General features: G+C 33.9%; 1 protein-coding gene across 10 annotated transcripts in view; it reads right to left on the reverse strand.

The window, feature by feature from the left end:
• Window positions 1–22,020, reverse strand: part of LOC111001309 (spectrin beta chain) — a 63,453-nt gene that overhangs the window by 37,338 nt on the left and 4,095 nt on the right. The window lies entirely within an intron of this gene.

The raw sequence follows: 22,020 nt of genomic DNA on the forward strand, positions 1-22,020 counted from the left end.
CGTTATATATATACTTATATTTAAGGACCGCACTGCATGTTTTCTGCACAGTATTACTCTAAAACTGCATATTTTACATCTGTTACTATGACGTCATTCAGATAAGATTAGATAATGATTTCAATTTGTATTTACACAGACCATGAGTCAAAGTGCTTGTGGTATTTTGTTCCAATGATTTAAATTTTTGGCTGTGTGTTTCGTATTCAGTTTTTAATAGGTGTAGTCTCATGTGACTGACATGCCGTCGATTTTCGTTTCACCGTACGAGCGAGTGTTAAATTAGCACAGACATAAAATTCCATTGGGGCACAGCCGTGATTCGAACGCACGACCACAGGGTTGAATCGCTCGCTCAAGTCTACACTGCTGTTGTTGATGTATCAAATGCGACTTGGGCGAAGACGTTTAAAGGTAAATTGGCTTAACATTTGAATTTTGTTACTCAAGCATAAAAACAATTGCCAATAATTAAAAGTAATAATTCAACAATACTGCTAACAAGCTCTGAACATCGACTAAGGTGCTAAGGGAATATCTCTCTTGCGCTAGTAATGAATCTAACAAACGCTAAATCGCTGTACAGTGAAAACCTTCATATTGCAGTTTCAAAATTATCACTATTGGCACATGAAAGCTATTTACTAATATATAATATTAGTTGTTTAAAATGCTTGTATCATTAGAACAACTTTATTAAATCAATGAGTTTTGTCAATTATTTTTTACCATTCTGAACATAAAATTTCCAAAACTACTTACTGTGGTTAAGTCGATATGAAGGGAGACATCATATGTGTAATTTCATCAATCAATCAATTTCAGTACTACACTGCAATTGTCCACGTATGAGTTTTTTTTTTTAAATCTTTATTCTAAATTGTGGACATCGTGACTATAGAAAGTTGTGAATATCGCTTAGACGTGAGTTTCTTTACATACTCAAGCCAACTTACGGCGAAAGGGGCGTTGACAGAAGATGACCCTTGAAGTATTGGACTCGTCAGCAACTGCTTTGTTACCATTATCATGAATCGAGAGACTGAAGATCTCTCTATACATTTGTTAAAGTTGAATTCAAATTAGTTTTTGTTTATAAATGTTTATTTAAAACCCAGTTTTAGACGTTTAAATTCTTCGTCAACATTTGCGTATATGTACTATGAAATTACTTATACGAAGGAATTTCAGCATTTGCGCAAAAAAATACTAATACCACGAAATATAATTTACAAATCTTGATATTACACACTAGACAAAAATTAGTATACTAATATATATAGGTTAGGTTGTTGGCAATAATATTTATAATAAGAGCGCTACCACCCTAAATGGTTCTTGATTTCAGATTGCATCTCACATAATTCTATCTGACACATATAATTGATTTTTGACGTGACAACGTCATATAATTCGATGGAGCCGGCTGCACGCACGATAAAACATGACGCATGCGGCGTTACCTCGCTCTGAGGCGTTCCATTTAAGGCTTGAAGTGCAAGTGATAACGCGGAACGAGCGACAAAGAGGCACAATCGGCCGCCAAGTTGGCAGCGTTCGTTCGTTAAAAAAATGACATATGTAATTGTATTTATGCGTACAAATAAATGTATATTTATCAATTCAATTGTGATTTCCATTTATCTTCTCTATAACCATATAAAATATCTATCAAACAAATAAAATTAAAATTTTCTTTTAAAAAATGCAACCATTCCACCTGTATTTTCTTATGACGTCACGATCAACTATCGTCAGTAATCCGACTTTACAGAGAACTGAATTTTTTTTGAGACATTATTACTTACTGGTTACTTATAAGGTTTGCCTTCACCGAATGAGCAAGTGCTAATTGCGCAAATATGATGAAAATTCAATTGGTGTACAGCCGTGATTCGAACTCACGCTCTCAGGTATAAGGGTCACAGCCTTGTGCCACTAGTGTTACACGTATTATTCATGTATTCTCCTGAATAGTTCCGTTTAAATAGACTAAATATATTTTTCGGATTCATAGGTGTTTCAATGTTATATGAATAAATCACGTTTCGAATCTATGATTCACGTTTGGTCGGCACACGTAAACTGTTTCACTAAATAGGTTTTTATGACTGTCTCGCTTCTTGTCTGACCTTCTTCAACAATAGTCCTGTTTAAACGAAGGTTATCGTATTGACATAACTTTATCAGTTTTTATAAATAGACTGGATTAAGGCTCATCGGATGGTATGATTTTAGCCTTACTTTTTCGATTCTATTCTTTGATAATACATTCGGCGTAGACTTATAAAAAACATTCAAACTTCAGGATAAATTCAACCAGCGCCGTTGTCGGAATCAGTATACCAGCTTTGACTCCCACAATTCCACATAAAAATCTATGTAGCATGCTCGCCTATACTACTGTTACATAAATGTCGTGTATACTACCAACATTATATGAGTTGATTATTATTTGATTATTATATTATTAGATTATTAATTGAATATTATATTATTTGAGTAATATAATATTTTAAACTATTATCCATTATCCATATCCATACCACGTCATATTTTTTGTCATTACTTTGTTGTGAATTTATTCAATATTTTCTTTTTAGGTATTATCTCTTGCTTTTGTCTTATATTTTAATGGAACGTAACCCACCAAATATATTTTAAATACTGAACTGTAAAAAGGATGTTGAGTTTAGAGAAACATATGGAATATCTATTTAATATGTCCTACATACACAAGAATTTTTAATAATTAATGCCAGTTCCTTTACTATAAGAAATAGTGAGGCTTTTTGAAAATATTTAAATCTGTTTAATATTGTTTTGTTCTTTTTTTTAAGTGTATGTGATATAAATGTAAATAGTTAAAATACAAAGATAGCTTGTCCTTACGACTCCATTCACTATGAATACAATAAGAACTGATAATCCTAGATTTAAACTATGGCACGAAGCGAACGAGCACAATGGAGTTCGTTAACCTCAACGAGTAGACATCGGGTCGGCACCATGGCATTTCATAAATACGTAACTATTTTATCGACCAACTACGTTTATATTATATTATAAACGTAAGTAGGGTGCAATTAATCTAAAGCTAACGACAATAGCTTAAGCCCAAAGGAGTTGGTGCAGTTACACTTTCGACCAAAACCTTACTATACAATGCCACTACATGACATCATCTCAAATAAAATGAATTGCAGCTTACTTCTAAAATTGCATTTCTAGTTCTTGCCTATCAGACCCGTAATCATGCTGTTTCATGTTCCTCACACCAACACCAACTCACTTTTGTATCACGTAGCCCGGACATCGATGACCACTATTTAAGACGATACTAAAGCTATCGCGGAATATTCATGAAAGAAGTATTAAGAATATCCATAGCGCTAAATCATCTGCATCATGAGCACACATACACACCATCACACAATACAGACGAATTAGATAAATTACATATTTAATAATGCTGATTTATTTGTACATTTTATGTATTCCTTATATAATTGTTTTTTATTGTATACTAGCGGATCCGACAGACGTTGTCGACAGGACAACGTCTTTAATTTCAAAATTTCAATTTTTACTAAGCCATTTTGATGGAAATTATTATTCAAATGTTATGACAATATCTAACGATCCAGCACATGGTCACAAACGATATAACACAATGATAACAAAACTTTTTTTAAATTTCGGGACAGACTAAAATTAAAATTCGAATATTATTTAAAATTTGACACTGCGATGGTAGCGCCGTCTGTCGGATCCAATGTAAAACATTCCAAAATCAACAACAACTAATAAATTGAAAATTAATTAAAAAAACATTGTCCAGCGGACAAAATTGTGAATCTAAACCATTCCCAGATCCCCTTGAACACACACAAAAAATTTCGTCTAAATCGGTCCAGTCGTTTAGGAGGAGTTCAGTCACATATACACGCACAAGAAATATATATATTAAGATAACGTTTGTTAGCCGTAGGATTACGAAATAAATAATTTAACTTATAAACGTCAAAATCACTGAAACACACAAACATGTCAACTGGAGCTTTGTTACAATTGAAATGAGAACTGAAAACTGAGATGATACAAAGGTTTGTGATGCAAATTAACTACTTTGTAGTCATCTGTAGACTGAATAATGTAGATTTAGGTTGGGAACAATTGCAGCCTATTTAAATCCCGGCACAATATTTATTATATAATAAGTAGGAACTTTTTGAATATAAAAGTGGTAATACTTGTAGTATTGTTGCATATTTAGCTAGTTAGTATAGTTATGGTTGTGTGTAGGGGGTATAATCTATAGATGATCGCGTGGATTACGACTATGGACTATGACCTAAGCAGGCGATTCCTTTCGTTTTTGTGGGTATGGGCACCAGCGAGTTCCACATAACCCTTCACCACCGTGGGTATTTCCCCACTTCCCAACAAAATGCAAACGAAAAAAGAGTATAATCTATGGACATACTAAAACAATTTTCTATATTTTGTTTAGTTAAAGAAACGAAAACGTTTCTTACGAACCATAACGATGTGTACCTACATAAAAAAGTACAGCGACAATATATCCCTAACTATTACCTTCATTTATCTAAATCCACCGGACGCGTGATTATAATTAAACACTTTTTGTGTTTAACTACTGAAATTAGGACGCGTGTGCAATGTCTTTCGGATCCGCTAGTATTATATACTTAAATACATGAGGAAGGTTTAGATATTCAGTGTATAGGTAGGTATACGGGACAAAAATGAATTAGCATTATTCCATTCATACATAAAATAAACCTGTTAAATATTTAGATAGTATAAACTTGTTAAGTCACATAATTAGAATTCTGTAATTACTCTTCAAGCCCAGGTACCTTTTGTAAACACAAGTTATAAGGTTTCACTTAATAACTCCCCCTAGCACTTTGATCTTTTAAGTCGAGTCCTCGTTTCAGTATTTACTATAATACTTAAAAGGTACTAAAACATTTCCTTTAAAGTACTTAATAACATACATATTAAAGTCTTACGTCTTATTTAAAGATAATTTGATGTTTAACACGCCTACTTCGTGAGGGTATAGTGTAATTTTTATTTTTAAATTCTTAAATTAATATATTTATTGCTTTGTGTCATAACGAATATTAAACCCGTTTTAATTTAGGTGTTAATTGATAAGTTCATAAAAGTAAATTTTTATAATATTTATAAATAAAAATGAATCACAAAATTTGTTGATAAGTGCAATTTGAGCATTTATTTCTTGAACTCAGAGTATGGGCTGGAGAAAAATATAAAAAAAAAACTAAAAACTACTAGCAAAATGTTCCGTATGGAGCTACTAAAAAGGTAGGCTAAATAAAAAAAATATATTAAGGCGAAACGAAATTTGCGGGACATACATAAAGCATAATATGCGTTTGAACATGTTAAAAATCGACGAATAACAACTTTTAAATATAATTATAGTAAAAAAAATATTAGTACAACAACATAATATAATGCTGACGTTTTTTTAAATTCTACAAGAGCCTGAAAATAATGTATACCAAAAAACGCTGCAAGTAGTAAATATAAATATATAAATGATTCAAATTTCTCAGACAAAAGGCCTCTCTAGGGCCCTAGGCAACAATAGATCTAGTCTTGTCTGATACGATTCACTTCCCCTACCTAGACGTCACGTTACGCGTAGGGGACTCGTCTAACTGTAAATACGTATAAACAAAACTAACCTTTAATCTAACGGTGATAAAGGTTGACATCGCAACAATTCCACGAGGAGACAGGACATTCCTGTTCGGAAAGCGGACATCCTGAATCCGGCGGTTTTAGTCTAGATTGAACTAAAGATTGACGCTCATCAAACGTAAACGACTAGGATAATTAAAGGCAATTATTTATCAATTACAAATAGTTTTAAAAATATGTGTTTCCCAAAGGGTGTAGCAGGATAAGTTTAGTGAATCGGCCCCCAATTACAACTTTTATTCAAATTCATGTTATAGCATCAACTCGATGTGCGTATACAGTTTATATGAATTTTTCTACCGTACTCCACTTTAATCTAGAAATGTGGTTGTATATATGATTATCCGTCAAACAGCCATATCTTATAAAATAATTAAGTTAAAGAGATAAATCCAAAATGAACTTTAAAGCTTTTCTTTGCCCCCTATGTAACATACATTGTTTTATATTATAAGATTTAATTGTTCATTTAAATGATAGGTTTTGGGAGTAAATTACTAGGACGAACGAAATTCTCCTTAATTTCGATCGTCCTAGTAATTTTGAGTTCAAATTCCAAACAATTTTTATAATTTTTTTTAACAATAAAATTGCCTCTCTGTGGGACGTATGACCTTGGGCAACACTGTATTAAACCTTGCGATCCGATATATTTACAAATAAATCTTTTAATATTTGTTTGTGTCTATAGTAGTTTGTTATTTTTTTGTAATGTAAGTCTTTACCTTTTTTTGTCCTAATTAATTTATTATGTTGTCTTCTACCTTTTTTATGTTTTATTGGTTATGAATTCTTGTTGATTTAGGTTTTGAACCTGTTAGGATGATTATTTAGTAAATAAATTAAAGTTTCTCGTGTAGGAACTCATATATACATACTGTCTCGGAATTGCCTGAGGGGTTGTAGATAAAATTGTATCCATATTACCGAACTTTAAAACATTTGTTTCAGTCTATACTCTTCAATATATCCCACCGGTCAAATAACGTATGGATTCAGAACGTCATAATATAACATAACAATTAAGCTCTTAATCGAAATTCCCTGGAAAAATAATTAAAAAGCTTAGTAAATGACAGACAGCTCTTCGATATTTATTTAGGTATACATGTCATTACCTTAACGTAACTAGGTTAATAGAACGTATTAAATCACATTTTTATTCTATGTAAATAGTATTCCACAACATGAAGAGTTCATGTAAAGCGGTTTAACGCCATTTATGTCAGTCATTAAGCCACGACTACGCTATTTTCCATTTCACGTTTACTTTTGATTAAGCTAGAGTAATAAGAGTACAGTTACTTCACCGGAATTGGTTAATGCACTATGAAAATTCGGGGTCAAGTAAAAATATACTTTATTACATCCAAATAAGATTCAATTTACGTTAGACTAAATTTTAACATTCATCTCATGTTCAAAATGTAAACTTCGTAATTTTAGACGCTGTTTCAAAAGGCCAAAGGGTTTTCGATCATTCTAAATTTAAAATACACACGAATTTTACTTTTGTATAATTTACTTTCTACTAACAGGATAGAGTGGTGGAAAGGGCTACCAGGAAGAGAAAGAGAGATCGCCCTGTTGCACGGTAGGCTGACGAGCTTAAAGAAATTGGTGGGGAAGATTGGGAGAAAACTGCTCAAGATAGAGAGATGGACCGAGTTGGAAGTGGTCTATATACTGTAAGAGTTCTTTGAAAACAGCATATTTCAGAATAATGTGAACCTTTTGTAAAGATGGATGAATGTTTAATGGAATGTAAGAGGCTTAGTTATAGATAGATTTATATAAAACGTAGGTGATTCTTTAAAAAAACTATTATTTTTTCGAAAAATGCCAAACGGTTTGCGGCCTTTTAAGAATTGGTACGCTCTTTTCTTGAAGGACCGTAAGTAGAATTGGTTCGGAAATACTTCAGTCGACAGCTGGTTCCACAAAGTATATGATATAAAACATGGTTTTAACCAACTGCGCCACGAATAATGTACCATTCAAATAAAAACAAATTCACTTTATTACCGTTATGATTATAAAGCATTAGATACATATTATCATCCGAAATCTTTAAAACAAAGCCTCTATTCATGAACCGCAATGCGTGCACAGGAAATGATATCAAAACGTCTTATGCCAATGGTATAGAGTTCATTTTGACAGCGAAATAACTGTTTCATTTCTATTCATCGTCACAGTACGCTTACTAAATTCCTGCGTTAAACCAAAAGCTTTTGTTTTGTTTGTTTCCATAATCAGCCTACAGCTATTCTACGGTTTTTGCTTCTGTTATGTCTTGTAATGGATTTTTAACAAGCATTTCCGGAGTCTAGACACTTCAAGGCGTCTAATATATAGCCCGTTTTTGTAATGACAGATGAGTAAAAACTCCTACTTGGAATGGCCTAGTGGGAAGAAAGAGATGATGCCATGGGGATAGCGGGGTAAGATTGACACCAAAGCGAATGTTGAGTCCTAATATTAAATACATAATAAATCAAATCAAATAATTTAAGTATTCAACTAACACCTAAAATGGCACTTTTGAACGTTAAATAAAATAGAAAAATGATGCTAGTTCCTTTCAAAAGGTAGTTTCGTGTGAAGAATAATGGGCAAGAAACTCCACACTTACTCTTTTAAAATAGATTTTACAATATTTGTATACATTAGTTAAATAATTATATGTAAAGACAATGTACTCCCAGGATAAAATTAATGTACAGGTCTATAATTGTATTGTTAGTATACATGTTCCTCACAAATTTACAAATATATATACTTAATGAAATTCTTAGCGTAGTACTGGAATATAATATGCTACTGTAATTTTATTTAAATATATGAAGTCATTTGTTTCACTATACATATTACTATTAAAATAAAGAGATTATTAGATGTGTATAAGTAGGTCACAGTCTAAGTCAGTCAGTTTCCTCACTATTTTTTCCTTTACCGTAAAAGCGAGTGATAAGTCAGAAAACTCCATTAGTGCACTGCCATGATTCAAACACGCGATCTCTAGTTTGAGAGGCGCAACACTGCTCACAATGCAGACTAGACTGAAAATAACGTCATATGAATTGTTAGCGAAACTAAATTAACTTCAAATATTTATAAGTTGTTATAAGACTTCGTTGTTATTAGACACATCGCACTAATATTATTTAATCTTTTCAATGCGGCTCTCAGAGTTAAAAATAGCTACTGAATCACATTCACGTTAAAAACCTGACATAAGCTTTATTTATAAAAACTAAGGGTTGTTTCACAATATCCGGATAACTTCAAATAAGCTATATATTTTTTATTGGTAGGATAAACACTATTTTTGAGTTTCACGACTGTCACATAGTGCTATTCGTCATGAAACGCGAAGGTTCTTATTCGGAACTTTTATCTTCCGAATAATTTATGTGTAGCATAGCTATTACATATGAAACCATACATTGTGAAACAGACCCTAAGTTTGTTTATTTAAGTCAGATATATGCATAATTATTATATTTAGAGAGGGTTTTTAAGCAGCCACCCATAACGCTGTCAAAGCCAGAGAGCGCGCGAGTGCGCTGCCGACCTTTTAAGAATTGATAAACTCTCTTCTTGAAAGTCGAATTGATTGACATTGGGTAGTCTGGTTCCAAATAGTGGTGCGTGGCAACTGAACGTGGAACGTGGAAACTGCCTTAAATAACGCATCTTAGAGAATTACTTCCCCCAAAAGAATCTCAGAGACAACAACTTCCGCGAATCTCTACATGACCATCAGCAACACCCCGGCTTCTACAACAAAACCACTCCAAAACTGTCATATAAACTTTATTTTTACAGATACGAAAATCATATATAAAATACTATGACTAAATCGGAGGTACAAAATTAGCAGTCAACCTGAACAGGTACCCACTTCCCATATAACGCGGACGGATCCATTAACCCAAATATAGACCGCGCCCGAACCTTGTACGGTTTCACATGTCTCTTTCCCACCTGCCTATACACTATACGTTAGACGGAGAAAGGTATACTACGTTAATGGTCATCGCTCGAAGCCTAAGTAAACTGAAGTTAATCACGAACGTGTATCTAATTTCTATAAACAAAGGCTTAAACAAGCGTAAATCTTTGGAACAATATCTATTCATACCTAATATAAGTAACAGCTACCTTTGTACAAGGTCAGGTAGCATAAACGCTAATAATCAAATCTATTAATCTTTTAAATTGTCGATTACTATGAGCTGATGAATTGACGAATAATAATTCAGTGGCATAGACAAGAGGTGATCATATTTCCATCGTCGGTTTTTATTTGTTAAGAAACTTGTTTGCCTTTTTTTAGTTGAGACATGGTAGCGGCTTATCCCTGTGCTGTGCAGCAGGAATGGAATTTATGACCTCAGGGACGATATCGCATGCTGAAGCCACAGCTGAGCTCTATAAAGACTCATACCTAAAATGAAATAAATTTTCTATCACTGAGTTTCAATATAAAATTAAAATTATTTAATACCCTACCCGAATGAGGAAGGTCTCGCTGGTAAGGTATTTTTAATTATAGAATTATTATGAATAATATTAGTAAACAATCGTTTATCTTCAAATATTCACAGTCAGTCAACAGGGTTTAAGCATCGTTATCTGAAACTGTTAATTAAAGAACCTGACTTTATTCTCTATTTATGGTTACTCCAAGGTTACCTGTAACATTTTTCCTAATAAACGCAAGAACCGCATCGCTCCCCTCCCCGACCACGTGTTAAAAATAGTGATAATAAACAAAACATTTCGGTCCGAAACGTGATGATAAACAGAAACAACATACGAAAGTACTGAACTTGTAAGTTAAATTTAACCCCAGGAGTCCCATTTAATTGTAGATTTAATACATCAAATATTAATTCATTCGTAGTTTACTAGAAACGATAGGATTCTGTATAAAGTTTGTTTTGAAATTTGATACTATCTTATATATAAAATTCTTGTGTCACGGTGTTAGTAACCGAACTCCTCCGAATCGGCTCGACCGATTCTCATGAAATTTTGTGTGCGTATTGGGTAGGTCTTTGAATCGAACAACATCTATTTTTCGTCCCCCTAAATGTTAAGGGTAGTCCACCCCTAAATTTTTTCTTCAATTTTAGATATTATTTTTTTTATGATACAGCATTAGTAAATACATATAACCCTGAATTTTCAACCCTTTACAATCAACCCCTATTTTTTATTCCGTTATAAAAAAAACTTGTTGTTAACTCAGGTTTATACAGAGAAAAATTCACAGAACAACCTACAAAGATTTCAATCCGGAAAACCGAACAGTCTCTGGGATAGCATAGCAAAATGTTCCATGTCCGTGTCAATCTCATTAAGGAGAAACAATGTTCGCGAGGTTACCTTAATATATATATTTCTTGTGTGCGTGTGTATGTGACTGAACTCCTCCTAAACGACTGGACCGATTTAGACGAAATTTTTTGTGTGTGTTCAAGGGGATCTGGGAATGGTTTAGATTCACAATTTTGTCCGCTGGACAATGTTTTTTTAATTAATTTTCAATTTATTAGTTGTTGTTGATTTTGGAATGTTTTACATTGGATCCGACAGACGGCGCTACCATCGCAGTGTCAAATTTTAAATAATATTCGAATTTTAATTTTAGTCTGTCCCGAAATTTAAAAAAAGTTTTGTTATCATTGTGTTATATCGTGTGTGACCATGTGCTGGATCGTTAGATATTGTCATAACATTTGAATAATAATTTTCATCAAAATGGCTTATTAAAAATTGAAATTTTGAAATTAAAGACGTGTAGACAGGACGACGTCTGTCGGATCCGCTAGTATAATATAGTAATAATAATAGTAGTATCGATAGGGCAGCTTTGAAGAATCTTTTTTCGTTGTTGGTAGTGACTCAGGTATACGGTTAAGGTATTAGGTTGCTTTCTTCTTCTTGTAATAAAAATTGAAACAACCTCACAATTTTTACCTCGGTTTAATATTAAAGATTAAAAAAAATAAGAATTTTACGCGCTCCATAGAGCGGCACTACATTGCAATACTAAACCAATTCACGACAACTTTATTTTGGTGAATGATAATCAACGAATATTTTTAAATTCGCGTAGGTACTTCGAAACAAGGCCAATCTCACTGACACGCGTTGATGGCGAGACGCAATCAGCCAGATATGTCCAATTGGCATGATACTCTTAAAAGTCCAATTACCTCATACACATTTTGGGGCCTTATAAAACGCCACAAACTGTAATTGAGATTCTTATGTTCATGCTATTTTTTTATTGATGTCTAGAGTAAGATAGGAGATATGATGTTGGTGAAATTTAGATATGAATTCACTTCGATGGCTGGATATCTTCCACTCTTCAGTTTCACAAGGCATTTTCTTTTGCGAACTAGCAAAATGTTGAATCGACTCCCGTTGAGGGTCTTCCCTGAGAGAAACTACCTTCAACTATTCTAAATACGAGCGTACTCCTCCCTCAACTGCCGGCAACTCACCCACTATAAATGGCTGTCTATGGGCTGCGATGACTGCCCTTTTTGGGCGTCCCGCAGGCTCCTTTGCCCTTTTATAAAAAAATAAAAGGTAGCGTAAACTGTTAATCATAAATGATCATTAATCGCCACATACTTTATGACTGTCTTCATTAAATAGATTATTACAACAGGTAGGCGGCGTCTGAGCTTTTCACATGCAAAGTGGTAAAAATTTAAATGTATGACTACGAGACTACATTTAATAGATTTATTACATACTGTACTATGCTAATTTAAAAGAGACTTTTTTACGCCGGCTTTTTCTCTCGGCCTACACCCTCTGTCTTCTTTGCCGATAAGGATGCCAACAGGTTCGAATTTAATGACGTGTAATAAGTAAGATACCATGATGATCTTATGTTCCAAAATAAACGTATTTTTTTTAAGTAAAATTGCCATACTGTCTACTGATATCATCACACGATTAGCTCTGGTTATACAAACAAGTGACTATATGTATTCGTAAAAAAAACAAATTTAGAACTTCCAAATGAAACTACGTCATACTTTTATTAATCTTATTTGTCATTCAATTCCTATGCCGTCATTAATGTTGCACCATCACGGGGAGTGAATGAGATTGCGCGTGGGCGTCGGCACTGAACTCTAGAGCAGGATGAATCTAATTTGTTACCAACCACGTAATCGTATGTACTCCATCATAGATGTGAATTAACGGCGCCCAGCGTGGAGGTCAAACTGGCGGCAATGTTAGTTCTATAGTTTTGTATTGCTTTAACTTATATACTGTAAGAAAGGAGCGTACCATAAAAGGCCGGAACGCACTCGCGAGCCGTCTGGCATTGAGGTGAGCCTCCTGCCCGCTTGCCCCGTTCTATTTTTAAAAAAACTATTGTTTTGTAACTTCTTTTAGCAGTACGACCGCCCATTTACACCCTTCGTTTATTAATTTCTCAGTTTAATATGTAATTAAAGTGTTTAGTAACTGGATACTTCAGCTCAGTATCGCTTTATGATCCTAATGCCCAGTGCCTACACGAAGTGATCACATATTTTGTATTTAGTCTTGTTGGAATTTGCGAGTTATTGTTATTGCATTTAATATTACTCCTTTTCCGAGGGATTTCTTGAGATATGATCTGATAGATTCAGGTAGTTAACAAAATGGTATTGCTATTGATACTGCGTTTATATTATTATGTAGTCAGTCGAATGAATATATTAGGCAAAAATAAGCCTAAATTATTTACTACTAAAAGCTACTACAATGCTTAATTATTAACTTGACGTTTCAATCTCTTTACCGCAGTCGTGATCATAGATTCACGTTTTAACAAACTTTAACTCCGACTTGAACGGTTTTAACGAACTAAACCTAAATTTATTGAAATCAAAACTTTGCGGAAGCTTTACAAAATATCAAACTAAAAAAAAACAATTGAAGTAAGTTAGATTTTAATTCGAGACAGGCTTTAACAAACTTCTGGACATATTTCCTTAAGAACAACTCATTACTTTAGGATATTTTCTATCAATAATGTATTTTTTTTAACCATTAAAGGTAATTATAGAGAAATCGAATTTATCTAAAGAAGCTCGAACTATGTTTAAAACATTATCGGAACTGTTCGAGCGGATCATTTCATCACTTCTAAGAAAACATCAACTGAAGCATGAAGCATACAATTTTGTAGCAGATATTTGAAGGGCTTTAGTCCACTTGGCATTGTTGGTAATGATAATAGTATGACATAAGCGTGATTACGTCATCAGGCGTCAGCAAAGGCCGGCTATTTGCAAGTTTGACCGGTTTTACGACTGCACTTCGGCGAGTCGCTTCGAAATTTGAATGTAGCACACAATACATACTTCCCATCAAGTTATAAAATATACGAAAAAAAAATTTTTTTTTTTCAGAAAAATTAATTACATTTCATTGAAACATTAATGTTAATGTTTATTTAAAGATAACTATGTTTTGACAAATGATAACGTACGAAACGTACAGTTAGTATTTTCTTGCAAAAAGTCAAGGTTAGACTAGTCTGGAAATCTTATTACTTCAAATACAAACGTAGTGAAAATTGGCATAGCTCCCATTCTAAGGGCCATTAAACAAATTTTTCTGCAGTGCACTGTGCCACGCCCCATACAAGATCGCCGCGGCTCGCGCGATGACGATATCGCTTTATTTAGGTCAATATAACTCGCGCCCATAAAAATTATAAAACGCAAACACTTGTTCAATTTGCCATATTAAATGTAAATTCAACGTTTAATCTCATTTGCCTAGATTGAATAACAAGTAAGAACTTTTAAAAACTACGTTCATAATATGTAAAGTATTACTGCGTTTGTTTTGTTATTCTTGACATTAGCTATTATTTTGCTAGGAATGGAACAAAGAAATAATGTCGACAGGCTATAACCAAGCAAAGTATTCACACAAATATTACAAACTATGACAAATACCAAATATGGAGGCACGTCAATAAATAGAAAGAAATAACATCTAAAAATAAAGATTACGTAATTATTTCTACCGACAATGATGATCAAAAATCTTTAAACCTCGGTGAATCAGCTATTGCAATACAAGGTCTCCTTCACAAAATGCAAATATTATGAAACCTGCATCGATAATTAAATTGTCCATGTTCGGTTGTTTCGCTTATTTATATTTGTATTAGCTAAATGGAGCCGAAGTATGTTAACGTCATGCTGCTTTTTTTATGGCGTAGATACGAGGCATATCAAAATGGTCAGGGTTTCGCTGCTATGGTAAGTAGCCTCGCTATGCAAGGTTATGAAAATGGTCTGCATGCGAGGCATGGATGACTCTCTCTCTGAGCATGTCACGCAATATACTGTGGAAAGTCAGATAGTGGAGAGGATTAATTTTCAAAAAAGAAATACAAATAAGGCCTGTCTCTAAGGAGCTATTTTAAAATTATGCTAAAAACTTCTACTATAAGAACTTCAACCAAACAACAAGTAACTCTATTACAAGTTGAAAAATTACATCCTATATTTCTTTCACCGTCGCCATCAATAATATTAATATAGAAAATAGGTTACTATGCAACAACGGTTCATGTAAACGCATTATGAATTATGTATAAACGTCAAGAGCGAAGCGGTGCAGTGAAATCTTTTGCAAAATGCATTTCAGCTTCACAATGTTTACCATACAATAACCTCATAAACATTGCTTTAAAGCATTCGTTAGGTTAAGAAAATCTTTCTGTCAAATTGAATTGAAATCCACTTTATCATCGTTACACAGCATAATTTGACAAGAATTTTTATAGGACATGCGCATGTATTTGAAGAAAGTCTAACTCCTATGAACACCTGCAACGACAGGTGGCTTACGTGCGAGTAGCCTACCTTTAAGGGAATAGTACACTCGTTTCTTTAAAGCACCTAACGTTGGCCATAGACGACCCACCATACACGGACAAGCGGCAGCTGTCGACCGCGCGCTACTCCGTCCCCGCTCCCCACTGAGTACCAATCCCTTCCTCCACAAGACAAACAAGACTGACTTATTCATCAAATGAAACCACGGACATTCTAGTCAGGATACAAAGTGTGAAATAATCCATGCTGTTCTCTTGATTGTAGTATTGGACGCACGTACTACGGTGTCTTCTACGCCTACGCTTGCGTAATAAGAAGCAGTGTTTCTTCATCGAGATCCAACTTGTAAATGATATTATGTCGCGGTCGAAGCCGTAGAAGACTGCATTATGCGGTCGTGTTGCAGTCGTGTACAACTTCAACGCAACCGCTCTACAACAATCGGTCTCGACTGCATCATGCAGTCATGAAATACATTTAAAAAGGAAGCCGGTTGGTAGCTGTGCCGATGCTGTGTAAAATGGCTGCACATTCAGATGACTGCATAAGGTTATGGATGAGTTAAACAATGATGATGATGATTATATTAATATGCCACCACTAGGAAGTCAGCAACCATAGCTGACGACATAATGTAGTAGCAAAGTATTTTATTTACACAAATAACACAAACTATGACAACCTTGAATGTTTCGGCAACCATACTTGCGTTTCATTGGGTAATTAAAAATTGCAATGTAATACTGCGTGAGAAACACAACAAACGTCTAATGAACATATTGCAGGCTCTTTTTTCGTTCTTGCACATACACATTGTAAAAGTATATTGAAGTATTATGTATGTTATTGGAAAGACTTGTTTTTTGATAATCATTAGCATTTATTTTTACAATTGTCTGTAATATAAGGAGATCCTAGATAGGCAAAGCTACAACAAAAACACAAAGTTATCAGAAATTTTAAAGTAGTTCTTTGAATAAAATCTTTTATACCATGAATATTGTCACCGATACTATATTATTTCATAACAATAAAATCACAATATATAATAATCAAATAGATAGAAAAAAATACTAGAGTTTTAAAGTAAAACTTGTTACAACAAATATAAACGCGGAAGCTTTCGCTAATGTTTTCATAGACTCGAACAGTCGATTAAAACAGTCACAATACACACAGACACACAAACACAGAAAAATGGTTAAAATGCTTATACCAAATATCTACCAGGTAGAACGAATGATGAGTCAAAGCTTCTTCAGACACGCAAAAGTACAAACCTTTCAATACAACTGTCTGGGTCTTAATCCGCTAGGATTAATACCTCGTCTGATACAATTAACATAATTAATGATTTAAGACAGAAGAAAATAAAACGTTCAGAATCATTAATACAAACGGTATAATGCTGTCATAAGTTATAAAAATAACAAGGAAGTTCGCATTTACGTAACAGTCCCTTAGAGACAAACATACACAATAGCCGACATACAACAATTGATTACTAACAATTGCTGCATAACAACCGGCACATTACTCTATCAAGCGGTGTATCATGATTAAATTTATCTAAATAATTTTAAAAAATCTAATTATAGAATAGCGAGTTACATATTATAAAGGTAATATAAAACCTTTTTGTAAACTAAAAGAATAAACTCTGTTTCAATTAAAATCCTTTTTTTTTTTGTTTTTGTGAAGTCATCCTATTTACGCTGTAATAGAAAGAGACAGCACGAAAGAAAGAGGCCGCAGTTACCTAATTCATTTACTGTGAAAAAAAGAGACCGTAAACATGGTAACAATTATCTATCTCTATCTATCTTTAGTCGACATATAGTTTTGCTATTATAAGTTCGAAACAATTTAAACTATACATTAAATACAATCGGAGTCAACAAAAAAATAATATTATAGAACAAATAAATCTACACATATATTAAGTAGTGAAACATTATGTAATATCGGAAATGTTTTACTATGGACAGAGAGCGGTACGTGAGCCAGCGAAGACATGAACTGGATCCGAGTTCATTGACACCAATAGAGCAGGATTCAGGACTCACCATCGGAATATAAAATTTAATTGCAACCTCGGGCTCCACTGGTTTTCGGTAACCTTTATAACTTTGCTGGTCTGTACAAAATACTCTCGGTATTATAGCGAGTTTAATTTTTATTTCTATTTAAATTTATGTTTCCATATACGTGTTGACTATGTTAGTGTATCACCTAAATGCGCTTATCTCTTTCTGAGTAAAATTATATTTTGTTAGTTTTTAGTTTCTTATTAAATTTCATTTCAAATATTTGGAAATCGCCGTTCAATGGCAGTTCAATGTAATAAACTTAGGTTTTGCTATACCCCAAGGTAACTTAACTGTCGAAACTTATCGTGAGTTCTACGCCCTTGATTTGAGAACTGGCAGTAAATGTAAAATTAGAATCATTTACTTAATGAATTCTTTTTTGACGTTCATAAGTATACATTATGTAAGTGTACTATATGAATAAATGATTTTTTTGTTTTGTTTCTGTTTTGTGAAAACTCTTTATAAAATTTTGTTAGAAATTTAATACAAAATTTAGAATTATTTTACTTAAATCTACTATTATTCATATACATCTAATTCGAAGGTATGTATTCATTAGAGTATTCTCAGTTCAGTAACTCCTCTCCCATGTTTCTGTGCAATTTCTATTCAACCCAACAGATATTTATAAAGGTTAAGCCATTAACTGAACAAAAGGTCGTCTACGTTAGGCATCACTGGCTCCAATATACAGTTAATAACTTAATGTAGGTCAGGTTAACATAGAAACAGTGGAAACCAATCAACTAACTTAAAATTAATCTCAGTATGGATAACGTCACGTCAGCGTCACTGCAGCGGTCAGAATTCTATAATCTAAATAAGGAAAATTTTTGGTTTTAATAAATCAATACATATTAGAAGATTATCCGGAAAAGTGGTAAGTGTAAGAAATTTTCTTTTATTGGTTCTAGTTCAATTATGCACTCATTTATCGTTCTACCTGACCATTTATCTGAGAAGGTTGGTTTTGGTTAGTCGCTGTGACTTTGGTATATTCTTTTCTGTGTACTTGTTACAATATTACAAACGTTTTTATGATTTAAACATGGCCAAAGAGAGAGAAAAACATTCTGTACTCATAAAAAAGCCTATAATCCAGTACTATAGTATAGTATATGAAGTTGTTATTAAATTAAATGTTTGTACACGACTTCCCAGGGAGTGAAGGCATCTACCAAATTCATCCATTTGTCTCTCAACTTCCTTACTATTTTCCAATCTTTCCCCGCTATCTCTTCTACTTATATTAATGCGATTAATTTTTAGGCTATTTAAGGTTTTTGGTGACCACTCTTTTTCACCCACGACCATTCCAAAATACCCTTAGTATTTTCGACCCATCTGTCATCACATACTGGGCAATGTGACGGGACCACTTCCAAATTAACTTTTTTTGAGTGAGTCTGTTATTTTAGTATGGCTTCGTATCACACTGTTTTCGACTTGATCTTTAATTTTCAACCGAATTTTGTACTTAGTTATTTAAAATTAAAATACACCTTGATAAACAATGGACGAATTCGTGAGAACAAATTATTAAGTTTTTATATACTTTTTGAAATACAGATTCTAGAATGATCTCAACGCAAGTCGACTAGTACAATGCTTCTTTAAACCCAGAACAAGAATGCTCGAAGCTTTCTCCGCTTGCTTGACCCTTTTGTTAGTGCAATTAACTCGGCGTTACTCAACCGTGAAAGGGCCACACTTTGGGTTATTATTATGTAAATTTATCACTTCTATTTCAAATACTTTCTTCAATATAACGAACATGCTTGGACTCTGTAGTAATTGCTCACGCTACGTTCTTGGCCTTACAGTTACAGACCTTACAGCCGTTTTTCTGACTCCTCCTTAGTAGGGAATCAGAACTCAGCAAGACTTTGATTGATTTGAGTTTAGGTTCACTCTCAGTTCTCTTACTGTGTTTACGTTGCAAAATCTAGTTATTAATTCTGCACTTAAAAAAAGGACTAGCGTCACCTGTTCCACAAACGCTTAATTAAAGGCAGATTTTCCCGCGCATCATTACTATGTGGGTTGTCGGTTTAGGGTCCTTCGAAAAAAAAGCGTACCACTAAAAGGCTGGCAACGCGCCTTCTGGCAACGTAAGTTATATAAAAATTAAATCAACCGACATTTATTTAATAGCACAGCCATATTGTTTCAACTGTGATATTTAAAAGTATAAATCATCTAAAGATATATAATCTCCATGTTATTGGCCGATAACTGATTAAATGCGATAAAAAATATCTATACTGTAAATGTAGCAATGTTATTCCCGACTGCATGCTTATATATAATTTCTATGCTCTTATAGAAATCGTTTACGTCAAATACGTTTCACAAGTTTTTTTTCCATAGACAAACAATTATGAATAATACTTATCCCACATAAAACGCCTCTATTCAAAGCGTTTGTATCAATTCATAAAAACGCGTATTACGTCATAGTCATATAAGGTCAATTGTTGGGTCAAACACAAGCCGAAAGAGATAAATTGGGAACCCGTAGATTGGTTACACGTAATACAGTCAGCCTACATTGTCATTAAATCTATAATTTTTGTCAGTCGTTTGAAAAACTTAACTGAAATTATAATATTCTAAAACTAATGTGCAATTATTGAAAAACCACATTTTACTTTATTTAAGCGAGCTTCAAACATTGAAACAAATTTGACAAATAAGTTCGTAGTATTTAAATGTAGCGTTTTTTTCCGCTTGTATGCTTATATCTTTAACTACACAACTAGAGTTTCCCCGTGCACTATAGGCCTACCCTACCCTGTACCCTACAGTAGATAAAATGACTCAGGGAATCTCCTTGCAGTCAGGGTGCGGAATCCTGCCGACTAGACTATTCCCGCTCCTTCCTTGCCCTTCTCGCAAGTGCGAACTTGAATTCGCCAAAGATCCGAAATCCATAATCAACGTCGCTCGGACTGCTGCAGTAAACCCGCTAGTGACACAGCGATTTCTACGCCTAAGAGAAATACTCTCAAAATTATGATAAGGACAATTACGGGCCACGATCTGCCACGCTCTTCTCTATCCAAACATCCCTTTCTCCTTGACGCGACAGACATGTGCAAAGGCTGTCATTCACTAATCTTGGAATGTATGGGTGTGGCATCCGAACGAAATCCGTGGAACCGTGAGGTCGGTGCGCTACGAAGCTAATTGCTCAGGGAACGTCCAAGCTTCTGAAAGGAGCTAGCCTCGCTTAATTAGACAGGACACACTACGGACCAAATGCGTGTCTAAGTGGGTAAACTAACTCCACCTTACACACTACTGTTAGTGCGATTTTCATTTGCTAGCAGGTCTATCATAAAACGCTTTCACTGTATGATTACGCTACGCAAACCAAGGTCTCATGTGACCTCCAGTGTTCTACGTAACCCATTAAACTACGAATGCGATTTAAAATCTATCTATAATTAAACTTCACACAATGGAAGCAAACATTAACCATTACGAAATCCACTCATCATTCCTCAGACGGCCAAAGCTCATTCTCAGCTGACGTAGATGTTTAAGATAAATATAAATGAACTCAACTTGTGAACCTTGCGCGCTGAATGACCTGAATGCAACGAATTATCTTACAATTAATCTTAAATAGGTCATAACAAATTAATATATTGCATTTTATCATTTAGGTAATCTGTTTAGTATTACATTGTCTATGTTTATTGCCATAATCTTTATATATGAATCAGTTGTAGTTCATCATTAGTTCAACCTTTTTAGATCTGGGCACCAAATGTCTGCACTTGTTTCATGATCATTTGCCAATCCTGTGCCTGACACACGCCCTCGACTTTTTGGGTCTAAGGCAAGCCGATTTACACACAATGTTTTCCTCCTGTCTGAGCGAATATTAAATAAGCACATAGAAAGAAATTCCATTGGTGCAATGCCAGGGATCGACGAGAGTTGCACACTGAAGCCCAACTACTTACTGCTTTATTGATATTTTAACCGTGTTATTCTTCAATAAAATTTATTTAATTAACGCATTTTTCTTAACCTACAGAGTAATAATTAAAATGAAAATCAAAACAAATTAAAAAGTTTGGTCCCCTTGGCAATGTACCTTAACCGCTTTAACTCTGTATATTTTGATATTAAAGTACTAATACAGTCTCAACCAGTTGGTAATATTAGGCTTACACGGCTAACCTTCTATCTGATTTTACCAGTCGAGTAAACCTCGCAGATTTATATAAAAACTCAAGCCTGAGGCATAAATTGGTATTGGACAGTCT

This window comes from Pieris rapae, chromosome 19, assembly GCF_905147795.1.
Source record: "Pieris rapae chromosome 19, ilPieRapa1.1, whole genome shotgun sequence".
Classification (NCBI taxonomy): Eukaryota; Metazoa; Arthropoda; class Insecta; order Lepidoptera; family Pieridae; genus Pieris; species Pieris rapae.